Source organism: Miniopterus natalensis, chromosome 3 (assembly GCF_054644295.1).
Source record: "Miniopterus natalensis isolate mMinNat1 chromosome 3, mMinNat1.hap1, whole genome shotgun sequence".
NCBI classification, from domain to species: Eukaryota; Metazoa; Chordata; class Mammalia; order Chiroptera; family Miniopteridae; genus Miniopterus; species Miniopterus natalensis.
Genome location: NC_142083.1, coordinates 9,682,481 through 9,696,944, shown reverse-complemented (window position 1 = coordinate 9,696,944; position 14,464 = coordinate 9,682,481). Strand labels below are relative to the sequence as shown.

Below are 14,464 nucleotides of genomic sequence, written 5' to 3'. Positions count from 1 at the left end.
AGTTGCAGCCAACAAGAATAGAACCCATCGTGTGTCATCTGCAAAAAGAGGGAAGGGACCAAATAGGAAGAAAGATGGGTGGAAAAAACATGCTTAAGATTATGGCTTCCCTTCACTGGGAATCGAAATAAGAATTCGAGGGCATATTAAGACTGGTTGATAAACTAATTCATTCTTCTTTTTAAACTTAAAGTCAACTCACTTAAAATTTAAATAAGAAGCTGCCTTGTCCCTGAGAAACCTGAAAGATTGTTCTTTTCTTGTTTGTTTCATTGAAATAACATCAACACATGCATTTGTCCTCATGGGAGATACGCGTATTTTCCAGATTTTAGCAAACGTGGTAGGGCTCTCAAGAGAGTCAGGGCTGACATTTGCTGGCATCCCAAATCCCATTCTGTGATCTTAAACTAACCTAAGCAGGAGGAGAAGAACTTGGACAGACTTCAGAGAGCCTTTCATAGTTAAAGGGCTGGGGGATTATGCAGCAATAAAAACATAAAGGATTTGAGATTTGCATATAACTTAGTAACAGTCTCTGTGTCTCTGAAGGCTCTTCTGAAAACCCATGAGTAGCAATTCTTGATGTTTACTGACCTCAACAAAAGAAAAATGAGCTTCAAGCAGTGCATGAAGGAATTAGCTTAACTTTCAAGCTTTCTTTATTCAATGAACATTTATGAGGAATTCAACTGGAAAAACTCTAATGATGTTTCATACAGTTATAATTCTGTGACTCCTACTTTTCAGTCAGTGCTACAAATAATCAGCCATACATTCATTTTCTCAATGCTTATTGAGTACCACTGTGTATCTGGTACTATGATGGTGATACAGAAATGGGCAAGACATCAAGCTTCCTTTCAGAAACTCCTCACTTAGGGAAGGACAATGACTGATAAACAGTGTCCTCATTACCACAAGCCCCCCGGTGCCTATGGGAACCACAGCAGAGAAACAGCTAAGGTGGGCACCTGTTTGTTACAAGAAGGCTAACCAACATTGAAGTCAAAGAAGCCTGTGGCATCTCTTTCTCTGAGACAGAAAGGAGGAGTTTTCTTTTACTATGACAGTTTGTGAAGAGTCTTTTCTAGGTCCAAACTAAATTTTGGAGTTTGGTTCATTTCAAGTGCAGAAGAAGAAAAAATAATTTTCTTTCCACCTTTCTAAGTTCTTCTGGTCGGCCTAATAATCAAATTAACATGAGACATTAAGAGGAGAAAATAACAAAATTTAATACATATATATACTCCAAGGTGCCATAAAAATATGAGCCCTGAGGAAACACTGGAGAGCGAGGCTTATATTCCATCTGCTGTTAAGGAGAATGGGTGGTGGTTTGGGACTTCAAAGGGCAGGAAGGCAATTGACGTGGAGATGAAAAGCAAAGGTTCGGTAAATAAATGTTTGCTGGGCCATCTTTAACAATGGGACACACAGAGGACTTTGAAAGGCCTTGCTGGGTTTCTGTCTATCACACACTAGCTCCTATTAAACTATAGTTATCTGTGATGTTATCTCCCTTCCTGGAGCAGGCCCTCTATCTAAGTTCCTTTTAGGCAGTTAGGGGGAAAGTCAAAGGTTTTTCCTGAGACTTGTGTTTCTTAAAAATAATCAGTGTAAAATAGTGAACATCCCGAAAGGCATATTTTGGAGTGGCAAACTCTGCTGCCCCTCACACAGTATATCATCTTTAAATTGTGTTATTTGGGGCAGATTAGTATAGCAGTTAAGAGGATGGGTTTGGAATCATACAGTCCTGCACCCCCCTTAAAACAGCAGCATAACCCTGGGGAGGTTATTGAAAATCTCAGTCTTAGTTTCCGACTAAATAAGTTGGTTGACATAATTAAATGAGATAAAACAAGGTGCTCAGCATGTATTTGCAGTGATAGAGATGATGATGAGAGGGTGGGCTCCTTGCATATGCATTTGTTCACTTGGCTCTTTGAGGAGCTATTACTAATTGCAAGCCTACAGAGGGCTGCCCTTCCTCACTGCAATGCAGTCCTCCCATGGATTGGTTTTACACTGGTTCTTTGCCTATTATGAGCTGTATTTCTCTCTCCTACTTGGGTTTTTGTTTTTTCCATTCACCATTCAGAAGTTTCAGACTTTTCTTTTGATAAATGTACTCTTGATTCCACACCTCCCTCAATTACGGTCATAACAATTCCTAATTGCCCGTGGCATTCATAATGGATTCTTACTTTACATCATAGTCATTCCCTCAATAGCTTCGTAAACAAACATTTCTTGTAATTGCAAAATGTTTACCTAGAAAGTTGAGGGTAAAGGAGTAGTGGCATTGGTTTTTTTGGTTGTTGTTTTTGTCAGTGTTAATCAGAGAAAGACTGAAAGTGATGTTTTATGACTAAACTGTTGAAGAAATGACACTAGTTGAGTTGATGAAGTTTTTGTCTGGAGTCAGTGGTTAGCATTAACATACTTCTAACGTTCTGATTTATCACCTTGACTACATTTTTTAACCTAATTTTCCAAGTGATGAAGTTTTAAATTTCTAAATAACTATTACTTACAACATAGTGAAATACACTTTTGGATCCCATTTCTTAGTTCATTTGCAAATGTGAAACACAGTGATGGGTTATCATCTTGATGACCAAGAAGGAGAAAACGTTCTGAACAATCGTGAAGCAAAATTAATGGGAACAAAAAGGAAACAAAACCCCACAAGGGTGACAAGAACAGCACTGGGTGTTATATCGGTGGGTGGGGTCAGATAGGACCTGGGTTCAGCAATCTTGGTACTTGAGTTCTGGCTAGGAAAGAATTCAGAGCCAAGACTCAAACTATAAGAGAACATTTATTTAGAAAATCACAGAGGTGGAAGAAACAATTTGTAGAAGAAATGGGCTTAGGAAACAAGTTACAGAAGTAAAGGAAGGGCCTTGGAGCTTATAAGTGAGGAGGGTAAAGGCAAGGCACCTGGGTGGAGGGGAGGGAGAGGAAAAAGGGGAAGGGAAAGGCAAGGGCCTGCTCCAGGGAGGAGAGCGCACTCAGTCCTCTGTCCTAAGGTTTTAAGGGTGGAGATTTTAGGGAAGGTCCCAGGGGAAGACCTCAATAGAATATTCAGCAGCTTTCAAGGTATGGCCTTTCAGGGTCCTGATCTCCACTGATAAATTGATCTGCGCTAGGGCAGGGGGTCATTATCTAACACAGCTGGTCCTGAGGCAGCCATGGCACCTCACTTGTCTGGTTTTGCTGCTTTTCTGGGCCTGGAGCTGAAATACCACTGACGCCTAGATTTATCTCTAGGGCAGACAAGGTCAGGGCATCCAAACTGCATGACCAGCAATATGCTAGGGGAGGAAAGGTCACTCTGGGGATGAGGTCCTACCCTACAACTGTCCTTTGCTAGGCACCCAGGGCTTTCCACCCTAGTTACCTCTGTACCTGGCCCATTGTCCCTGCTCTGCTTGTGTCTTCCTAACTGCCTACCACAATAATAGCCATCATTTGCTGAATACTTGTTATATGTCAGGTTCCTGCTAAATGCTTTAAGGTTCATATCTTGGCAAAAGCATTATGATGTGCATTTTTTAAATTAGAAACTAAGACTCAGAGGAGTGGGTCGTACAGCCAGGTTCTCTCCACCACCCTAGACTTCCTCTCTGGCATGATCTGCAGCTCTCTAAGGGCACTTAGCCTTTTCCGTGTTGTGTGGTGGTTCTCTGCTTTCACTACTTTGTCCTTCCATGGTTAGAGCTGGTGTACTTTTTAAATTTTTGCAAAACCTTTAGATGTAGACCCTAGCTGTTGCTCAATGAAATTTTTTAAATGAATGAATGAATATTACAATTTCAGAATTTTGTCTAGAAGAGGACTTCCCCCCATTTATTCATTTATTTATTTCTTGCTATGAACACTCTAGTTGTACAATTTTGAGTAGATCTTTTAACCCTTCTAAGTTTTAGATGATTTTTCTGTAACATGGGAATAATACTACCATTTACAAGTATTAAAGTAAGGTATACACAACACAATAAATCCTGCACCAGGTAAGTAACAACCAGAGCTATTACTGTAGGAGTTCTCCTATCAGAAGTGGGAATTGGTCAGGTAACTTAAAATAATAGAATAAAGAGCAGAATCATTAAAACTTGTAATCTAAACATTTTTAACTTAAATTAATGTCTATTCATTTACCAATATTTTGATATAAGACTAAGGGTTTTTTTTTGTGGTTTTTTTTTTTTTTTGGTGTTTTTTTTAGTAAAGATCCTCTTATTGGAGTTTGATATTATTTTTCATGTGCACTCAGAAGGCTTTATCCAATAATTCCCAGTTTCTTGTTCTTTTAAATGAATCAATAAACTAGTGATACTTGTGAAACTGAGTGAAGGATCCATTTAGATATTTCTGATTTTTTTCTTACCAGTCATTAACAATTGTCACACACCTAGTTTGATTGCCGTATTTCAATGCAACGAATACATCCACTTTTTTTTTTTCAAATAATTCAAATGTGACTTTATAGAAATAATTGGTAAATAAACAATTCCACTGGTCAGAGCAGTGTGTGTGCCTTGGTGATCAGCGTGCCTTAAGCATCAGCCAGTGTGTTTAAAGGAAGCAGAGACCATTGGTTAATCTGAAGAGTCAAGTATGGGAAGCGTCTCTTATACAAGGTTGCTATTGTCTGTTCTCTCTCTTAACACAGAGCCAAGGGCAGAATATATTAAACACCATAATCAAAAGAAAAGAGAACAGCTGAACTTTACCTTCTTGGATCACTTTAATTATTTACTGATATTGCCATGACCTCCAGAGTTTCACTCTGAACAAGAAAAAAATCTAAAGGAATGCAGATGGAAAGATAAAGTCAGGGCCAAAGCTTCTATCAGACAAAGAAAAAAGTCCCACAGAATTGAGGGACAGGATTCATAAGTTGCAAAAGTAAACTTTGCCTCTTTAAGATCTTAAATTGTCACTTCTTGACTTATCACTGCCCCCATCTGTTTCTCCTTCACCTATTGTTTTTTGGTTTTCTTTTTTGCTGCAGAAAGCTTTATTGTTTCCATTTGGTCCAATGCATGGGAGAGGGCTCTAGGGTGGTTAAGAGAATGGCTAGGGGTTTTGGGGAGAGGCTCAGGTAAAAGCCAGGCACCAGGGGAACGCAGCGGGGCCCCTCAAAGGCCTCTGGACTCCAATGCCCCTAGTCTGCTTGCGGGGGAGCCTTTGGAAGAGATGCTCGCCCAGCCCAGCCCGCGGGCCACCAGCCTGCAGAGGTGAGTCAGGTGTCACCCATCTCCTTGATGAGTTTCACCTGGCCACCCAGGAAGCAGTTCTCCAGAAAGTCACAGGGCTGAGGGTCTGCGTGGGCTGAGCCCAGGGCCTGCAGGTCCAAAAGGGCCTGGTTCGGGTTCCTCTCCACGGCCATGGCAGCCTCCATGGCGTCCTGGGTTTTGCCCCACTGTTCCCGGGAAGGCTTCAGCACGTCCTGGAAGATAACGCGGCCACCGCGTTGGTTTTGCATCTTTAAGGTGCTCAGCACCCTTGCGGAAGAAGTGACCGTCCCCCAGAGCCACGTGGCCGGGGTGGGAACAGAAGCCCAGGGACAGGTAGGTGTGCGAGGCCCGCAGGTGCAGGCGGCCAGGCGCTTCACAGCAGCCTCCGCCGCAGTGGCGTCATTCTGACGAACCTGGGGGCTCCGGGCTGCTCAGCAATGAGCTAAGGTTGAAAAACGGTGTTGGCTGCTCTGCGAGGTTGAGGACGGCGAGGTGGCTCCGAAGGTGGCGACTGGAGGAGGCGCCGGAGGGAGGCCAGAGGCTGGAGGGAGGGCCCTGGGCCTGTTCGTTCCAAACACTGTTGGAGCCACAGACAGGCCCGGGACCCCGAGGGCCCTCTCCTTCACCTATTGCTAATACAAATACAAAAAGTAAAAAAAGGCTCGAAAATGCAAAAGATCAGCTCTCTTCTAATTTATTTAACCTAGTCACGTTTATTCTGTAACTCCATAGAAATGACTTAGAAATCATCTAGTCCCATGTTTTTCTGTCAAAAGAGTGAAATTTTCTCTTCAAAGTGAAATTTTAAAAGGAGTTGAAATATATTAAAAAATTAACAGGGGCCATGTACTAATTATGGAGGAAGAAAGTGGTGCCATGGCTACCCTCTCCCAGTGTCCCCCTGAGGTCCGGCTCAGAGGCCTAGACTTTGAAATCCATCAGATACCTTTCATAATCTCGTTCCTTCCTTACAGCCAGTCTAAAATTAGTCACATTAAACACACACACGTTGTAAAGGCACTGATAACTAATGTAAAATTTACTTCCTATTTTTTGGGAGTTTGGAGCAAAGCACCATAGCACAGCCTGAGACTGTTCACACAGCAGTCCTCACACCAGTTCAGTGTCTCTCTCTTCTTGGTCCCTCACCCCTTCTCTGGCCACTGAAGTTCTCTGCATCCATGCCCATATTTCCTCCACATCCACACATCAGCCATTTTTATTCTTCTTTTAAAAGATTTTTTATTGATTTTTTTTTTAGAGAGAGAGAGAAACATCGATGTGAGAACAAAACATCCAGCGGCTGCCTCCTGCACGCCCCCTACTGGGGATCAAGCCTGCAATCTGGGCATGTGCCCTGACCTGGAATCAAAGCAGCACCTTTTCAGTGCAGGGGATGATACCCAACCAACTGAGCCAGACCTGCCAGGGCCAGTCATTTTTATTCTTAAATAAGAAAGTCAACGGCCCGCCAATACTGAAACCTGTTTTTTAGCCACATGTGACCACCCATGCCTCTCATGATGCCTTTGGAAAACCAAAGGCATCACTGTAAGTCAGATATGCTTTCTACCACGAAATAAAACACAATTTCAAAGAACAGAGATATCCACCCCCAGTGCACATCTCTGAGGTTATCAGTTAATGTGGAGTGAGAGATTTTTGATCAATCTCATCAGAATCCCATGAACAACAGTTCTTCCAATCACGTCATCTGAACTATGATTCATCTCTTTTTGTATCTGTGCTGTGATTCTAGTTAATCATACTAGAATACTAAAATATGACTCCTTTGTTAGTAACACTTTCCCCAGTCAGATATCAGAATGAGGCTTAAAGGGAGATTCTCACCAAGATATGTCCCTTCTTCTCTCCTCTCCATGATTTTCTTTAAAAAATATATACCTATGATACATTAGAAAGACATTTGAAAAGTTCAACAAAATTTACACAAACCCTTAACTAGACTGATGTAGAAAAAAAGAGAAAAGATTCAAATTACTAAAATCAGGGATGAAAGAGCAGGCATCACTACTGACCGATCTCATAATAAACAGGATTACAAGGGAATACCATAAATAACTGTATGCCAACAAGTTAGATAACCTAGATGATGAACGAATTCCTAGGTAGACACCAGCTACCAAAACTGACTCCCCATCCTCAGCAACCTGGTGAAAATCCCCTTCTCTTGGTTTGGTGGAATCGAACTTATTTTTTTTCCACAGGGACCTTAAATGGGAAATACTTCTTAAAAACGAGTTTAGGGAACTTAGTTTGCTTTTCTTTGTTTAGATTTCCTAATGAATTCTTAGGAGCAATTGACCAACAGCCACTCAACTTCCCCTTTCCTCCCTCAAGACTGACTCAAGCCCAGGGATTTCCCCAGCCCCTCTTTCCAGTCCCATCTGAATGTCCAAGGCTGTACTTGTTTTCTTCTCTGAATTTAGCAATTACCCAAAACTTCATTGGGGGGAAAGCCAGACCATATTAGAGCACTGCCCCTGTCAGGCAGTCAGAGGGGAAATTGATGGCTGTGTCGAAGTAAGATCCTCACTGGCCCCATGGAAAGGAGGGCTGGTAGAGCTCTGGGTTATGGTGGTGTGTAGGGTCCCAAAGTGGAGAGATGAGGCTCTGGTTTATCTTGCAAAGAGATCTGAGGGATTGGCAAACAGGTCGCAGCTATGGGCTCCATCTCCCAGTTGCTCCCTCTTGACCTTGGCAACATGCCCCCTTTTCCCATCCCTTCTCTCCATTCTCTCCTCCCCCATATGAATCCTTTCCTGAGTGAGGGATGTACAGAGTAATACTTTAGGGTACAGAGAAAGTGAGAATCCTTTCTTTTGTGACCCTCTTCATGCCAGCCTTTTTACTGCCTCCAAGGATCAGGCTTTTGCAATTCAAAAGCTAGAAGAGACTCATTTCTTCAGTGTTTTCAACTAGTGCCTTTCTGCCCTTGTTATGGGCAAGTAAATAGGCTCTTCCATAGGATCAGGAGAAAATCACTCTAAGGATCCACACTTGGGAGATCGTGGGGTGGTGGCAAGGTGATTTATTTGTGATGGCTGCCCCTGGGCTTCCAATGTCCCATCTCCCTCCATCCTGCCATGGAAAAAAGCCCAGTCTTGTCATCAGCAAGGCTAAGACAAAGGTCAGTGTCCAGAACTTTTGCTTCATAGTCCTTTGGAGCCCACACAGTCTTCCCTAGGCCCCAGGTGGCCACTAGACTCAATGGTCACATGTTCCTGGGCAAGAGAGAACAGGAACAAAGGGGGCGAGTGTGGGTCACAGAGAAAGAGAGAGAGAGTGCTTCTTTGTCCACCTGGGATTTTAACAAGGAGCTTTTTCAAAATAACCAATCGACCTCCCTAACAAACGTTCCCAGGCTTCTAATGGGGTCCACTCCCTCGTGGCTGACAGGCCTCTACGGTCAAGTACCACCCCCTGTGCCATTTTGACTTTACTGTGTATGTGTTTATCTCCCCCCACCCCAAATCCAGGAGGGGAAAAGGGAGGGTGTTAATCCTTGGCTGGGCAGTGTTCTGATCCCCTGAAGTGTGAGAAGCTGCAGCTTCCTGGTGAAGCAAACAGGCCTCTGCTTCCCAGATAAATGTGCTTAACACACCTGACTCTCCCCTTTGCTTCCTTTCCCATCAATAATTAGCTAACTACGGGAAAACCCTGTCAAGAGTTCAGAATGTCTGGATTTTCTAAGACTAGAAAGGAACAAGAGTGAAAGGGGGAAGTGAGACACTTGAGCAGGGCCAGGGAGGGAGCCGTGATTAGTATTTCCAAGACACCACCGCTCTAGGGCTAGACCCATGGCACCCAGACTCCTCCTCTGCCCTCCTGCATTCTTGGGTGGCCTCCAAACTCTTTATAAAGGGCCTTCTGAAAACTTGGGCACAAAGCACTGCCCAGAATGACCTGAGATTTTACTTAAAATAGGACCTTGCCTTTGTGGGAGACATTGTAAAATGATCAGTGCAGGAAAAATTCAGCTTCCCATAATGAGGTAGAAAAATCCAGAGTCCTTTCAGTGAGAAAACAAGCACACGATGTGCACTGGTAAGAAGTCTGAAGTTCCCTGGCTGCCCCTGAAACCTTTATTATTCTTCGTTTAGCAGAAATAACCCCCCTCCTATCTGCTTCCAGCAGCAGAAGAGAGTTTAGCTAAGAAAGCACAAGTTTGGGGCAGAGTTACGAAATAGGCTATGCCGCTTGTAGAAAGGAAGGGGGTTACTTTGGAAAAGGCAGAGGCAATGCTTAGAAGATGATGGGAGGAAAGCCAATTTCCCTCCAATCACTGGAGGTAAAATAAGAAAGGACAGCTTCTCCCATCTGCTCCTGAGTCAGCAAGGTAGAGACCAGTACAAATCCTCAATGCTTGAGTTACAGTGTTGGACATACCTCCTCTCACCTGCCAAAATTGAGGTGAGAGAACTTGCCAGGATCCTGCAGTATCTCAAAACCCAGAAATACAAATCAAGAGTCTCAGACACAGCTTCCTGGGTTTCTCACAGTCCACAGTCCCCATGATGACAACTCAATTGCTTTAGCATGGTATCCCCTCCTGAGTCAATGAGTTGGAATTTAATATTTTGGGTCACAGTTCCTTTTGAGAGTCTAATAAAAGAAAAAGACCTTTTACCCCCACATATTACTTAGAGTTTCAGGGGATTCATGGAGTACCCCAATTAGAATCCTGGCTTTAGAGTTTTGATTCTCTTTAAAGCCTCTTGGGATCAGAGATGTGTGATTAGAGAAAGTGACTGTAGTATAAATATTAAAAGCCTTACTTCCCCAGTGGCCAAGTGCAAGCTCACCCTGCCCAGACCTAGGTCCACTCACCTGATGCGTCATTTCACATCCTGAAGTCCCAATATCAAATGCCTACTCTCTCCTCCCACAGGTGGAGATCGCTACTATTGCCTACGTTCCTCATGGACATACCTTTGCATAACAACTCAGTATACAACTCTTGCAGAGGCTACTTTGTCTGCCAAAAATGCATTCTCCCCTACTTGCTTTTACTAATATAACCTCCAGTTTTATTTGAGTCCATAGTTACTCCTTTTCATACCACTTTTCCTTTCTCTCGTGTAGCTAAAGTAGCCATGGTGACTACTTTCTGGCCCCTAGCATGAGAGTGGAAATGATATATGCAACTTTCAGATCACGTTCTTGAAAAGAAAACTGATTTCTTTTCACTTTTTGTATCTATTTCCCAAGGACTGTAATGTGCTGGTAAACTAACTTCAAACACGTACACAAGAACAACATCTTCTGAAATGAAAGCCTAGGCTGGGTTACTAATGAAATAAACTCATGGATCTGCCTATCCCATGCATCAACTACTATGAGAGAACAGTAAATTTGCACCTTTGTTAGAACAACTGTATTTCTGGGTCTCCTCATTTCAGTAGCATAACCCAACTAATACAACAAAAAAGTCTATATTAAATTCCAAAGTCTACTGGGACTGATAGGTCAAAGGTTTACAAAGGTCTACAAAATAGATAATATTTTTCCATTTTCTTGAAAAGTTTCTGGAAGTGACTTAGCCCAGGGTCATGTAGTCTGGCCACAAACAGACCTCTTATTTCTTCTTTTTTAGGAAAACATGCTGTTTTTCTGTGGCGATTCCATGAGCATTATCACTCAGGGTCACTCTTAATGTTAACTTTGCATATTTAGGATAGGAAGTTAGGGGACACCAATACTGCTCTCAGGGACTTGATTTACACAAAGATACTGGCTTCTAAGAGGGCGGGGGAAACATCTAACATAGAATTGGGGGCTTTTACCAATTTTCCCAGTTGTATGGGTTTAAATGCAGGTGTGGCAATCAGCCCTGTGGTCCCTTAGAAAGTGGTTTGTAGGAGGATAGGAGCTCACCCCAAGGCAAGGAAACCTGTGCCAGGCCGTGGGCCAGGGCCCAGGATGGTCTCACTTAAGCCAGTTTTTTCTCTGTGAGAGGCTGTGCCTGACATCAGGGTTATGAGCAGGATCCTACCATGAACAGTCTTCTGGGAAGGGCCTGACAGAGAAAACTCTGGGCTATAGACCTACACCCGCTCCAGCTGCTTCACTGGGATCTGCAGCCATCACCAAAAGACATGTCACTTGCCCCAAGGATAGACACTCCTGTTTACATTTTTATCAAAATTTGGGCATGTCCTGACTTCAAAATACTCCATTTCTGGCAGAAATGTCTTCAACAAAGAAGAAACAGTTGACTCTCAAAGATTCCATTTTTGTTGCATACAAATAGCAAGACTAAAATCTTGTAGAGGCAAACCAGCTATGACATTTCAAACTCTGCCCATAAAGAACCCAAATACCAGCAAGACATGGGGCTGAAGACGTGGGGTAGGAGGAAAGGGAAATGAAAGAAGAGCCACAACAAGGAAAATACCATGCTCCTGGAAATGAAACTTCATGATGCTGGGACTCCCCCTTACAGCCAGCCCCAGGGACTGACTCAGCACCCACTGATAAAATACTAAAGATTCATTTAGAACTAAACTAAGATTAGGTTTCCCTACAGCCAACCTGACCTACTTGACCACCTTGATTGTTTTTATTTTTCTTTTCCCACAGCTCTTGGGGGTCCCCAGTCACTTCACTGAGCTGGCCTGCATTTCTTTTTTCCAGCAGAAGACAGAGGCCCAAGATTATTTTCTATGTTATGGATCAAATCTAACTGTTAATTAAAGAAGGTAAATGACCATAGGAGGAGGGGCAGTTAATACAGATTTCCTAAAATATGTTTTGGAACCTTTGGAGTAGTTTTCAAACATCAGATTTTGCCCAGGATAGTCCTATAGCAACAGATACTGTTTATTATTATTACTGTTGTATAGTTGTTTCACTTTATAGTCCTTCAGTATTCAATCTCAAGGTGAGTAACTTTTAAATCTTTCTCACTTAAGACAAATTACTAAATGTTTAAGGGTTATTTTATAAGCTTTATCTAAAAACTAACCCAGAGAAATAGTTTTGTTCTTGAAACAGTGTGTTTCCTACGGGTGCTGACAAAGATAATGCATTAGTATCTGTCCCACTAACTTTATAATTTCTGTCAAGGATGAAAATGAAATTTCTGTTCCTAAGAGAAGAGTCCAGATGGTGAAGATTAGTAATAAGTTCAGATGCTCAGCCTGAATTTGCCCAGAGAAATTTTTGTCCTTTACTGATTGGGAAAAAAAGAGAAAAACATGGGCCTTCCTGGGTAGACTTTTACCAAGTCAACAACAAAAAATCAGATAGAGAGCACAAACTCCTCCAACTCCAACAGTCTGGGATCTCAAATCCAGCTGCAAGGTCACTTATCTGAGCTCTCTAGGACTCTACCAGTTATAGACAAAGGGCACGTAACTTAGTCCAGTATGAAAAGAAAAAGAAAATCTTTATGTGTTTTGTCCGTTTAACAAGTGGTCTGAACGATCACAAGACTGGAGAGACGTGATGAACTGGGAGTCTTACCAGGTCTCTGTGTGCTGCTTGAACGTGAGAAACAATTAAACGCCTTTCCTTTTTATGATTCAGCGCTTCATAGCAACTCACGAAACTAAAGGAAGACCAGACATAAAAGACAGAAGAGAGAAGGGAGCGATGAGAGGAGGCGTATGATCCAGCCAAGCTGCCGGGTCGAAGGACTTGCGTCGCCCACCGTCCAGTGCTCATTCCTGATCTCACAGCTTGGGGCTCGGGTGTCCTGAGGGCCTTTCCTGATCTGTCTCTCTGATCTCTCCACTTCTCTCCTGAGCAATAATGACCAGTATAGTAAATGCCTCTCACTTGGGGGCCGGGTGGAGCGAGCGAGGTTGTCCTTCCTCGGTTCCAAGGAGACCCGGGTGAAGAAAGTAGAGAAGGCACCATTGTCCCCCTCGCCTCTAGGAGGACCAGCGAGCCCTCTCATTCCTTTGAGCTCCCCATGCTTTATCGAGGTTTCTCTCTGAGGTCCTTCGGCATCTCCTGCCCCACCCAAGAGAGCAAGCACACCAGTGGAAATCCCCTGAGCAAACCAGCACATGCTGTACCAAAATATTGTGTCTAGGCTTTGTTCTTTTACATCTTCACAACTAAAGGAAAGAGATACAATCAAAAGGATAGTCCACTTAAATGATAAACAAGAGAATTTAAAGAGACACCACCCAGTTATTCACTCATGGAGTGACAGCTTGTGAGCAGCTCATGAGATCTGTGATGGTGATAGATACAATTTGTGATTTCTCTTTGAACACTTACTTAGTTTATGGAAATTTACAATTATAGCTTTCTTTTTTTATTATTGATATGAGAGAGAGAGAGAGAGAGAGAAGCATCAATGTAAGAGAGAAACATCTATCGGTTGCCTCCGGTACTTGCCCTGACCTGAGATTAATCCCCCAGCCTAGGTATGCATTCTGACAGAAACTCAAATCCTCAACCTTTTTGGTGCATGGGACAACGCTCCAACCAATGGAGCCATCCAGCTGGGGCCATAGCTCTCTTGAAAGGATATTCAGCTCAATCCACAAAGCATACCAAGTTTTGTGAATCAGGCTTCTGATTTTCTCACCAAGCTTTCAAAACAATATTAGAAATGAGGACACAAATTGTTATCTGATGCACAAAACTGTCACTCTTTATTTGGTTTGGAAGATGTTTGAAAATGCAAAAAAAAAAAAGCTTCAGCAGAGGGAGGGGAAAGATTATGTCCTGTTCAGTTGGTTTCTTGCTCTGACACATCCCTTGAGTGCAGAGTCCGGAGTGTGACATTATAAACAGGGCACCCCATCTCTGTCACTGGGTCTGCCTCAACCCTAAGGAGAGGTTCCCAGACCGGTACAAGTGCCCCACCTCCTTTCTCGTTCTGAGATTGTCACATAACTGTAATGATGACGTTAACTCATGCAGCTTTCAAAGATTCTGTTTTACACTCTGGGGATGTTGTTTATCTTTGTTAATTTAGTCATTTTCACAGGCCCATTCTACCCAATAACAGTAAATCAAACAGAAGCTCATAACCCACTGCCCACTCAGCATCTGTGTCCTCAATACCTTAAAGTCTTAGTTGGGTGGCTTTTTTTCCCAAAAGAGAGACCCTGTGAATCAAGAGGGTAGAGTTCTATAGCCTAAGTTCGGGTTAGATTACTCAGCTAATGAACAGTAATATGCCCCTCACAAGGAGTTCCTGTCTTTTAATTCAGGACTGCTCTTAACCT

At 42.9% G+C, this 14,464-nt stretch overlaps 1 pseudogene; it reads right to left on the bottom strand.

The window, feature by feature from the left end:
• Positions 1–5,112: 5,112 nt before the first annotated feature.
• On the bottom strand, positions 5,113–6,435 carry LOC107546332 (ferritin light chain pseudogene; annotated as a pseudogene).
• Between the last annotated feature and the right edge of the window lie 8,029 nt (positions 6,436–14,464).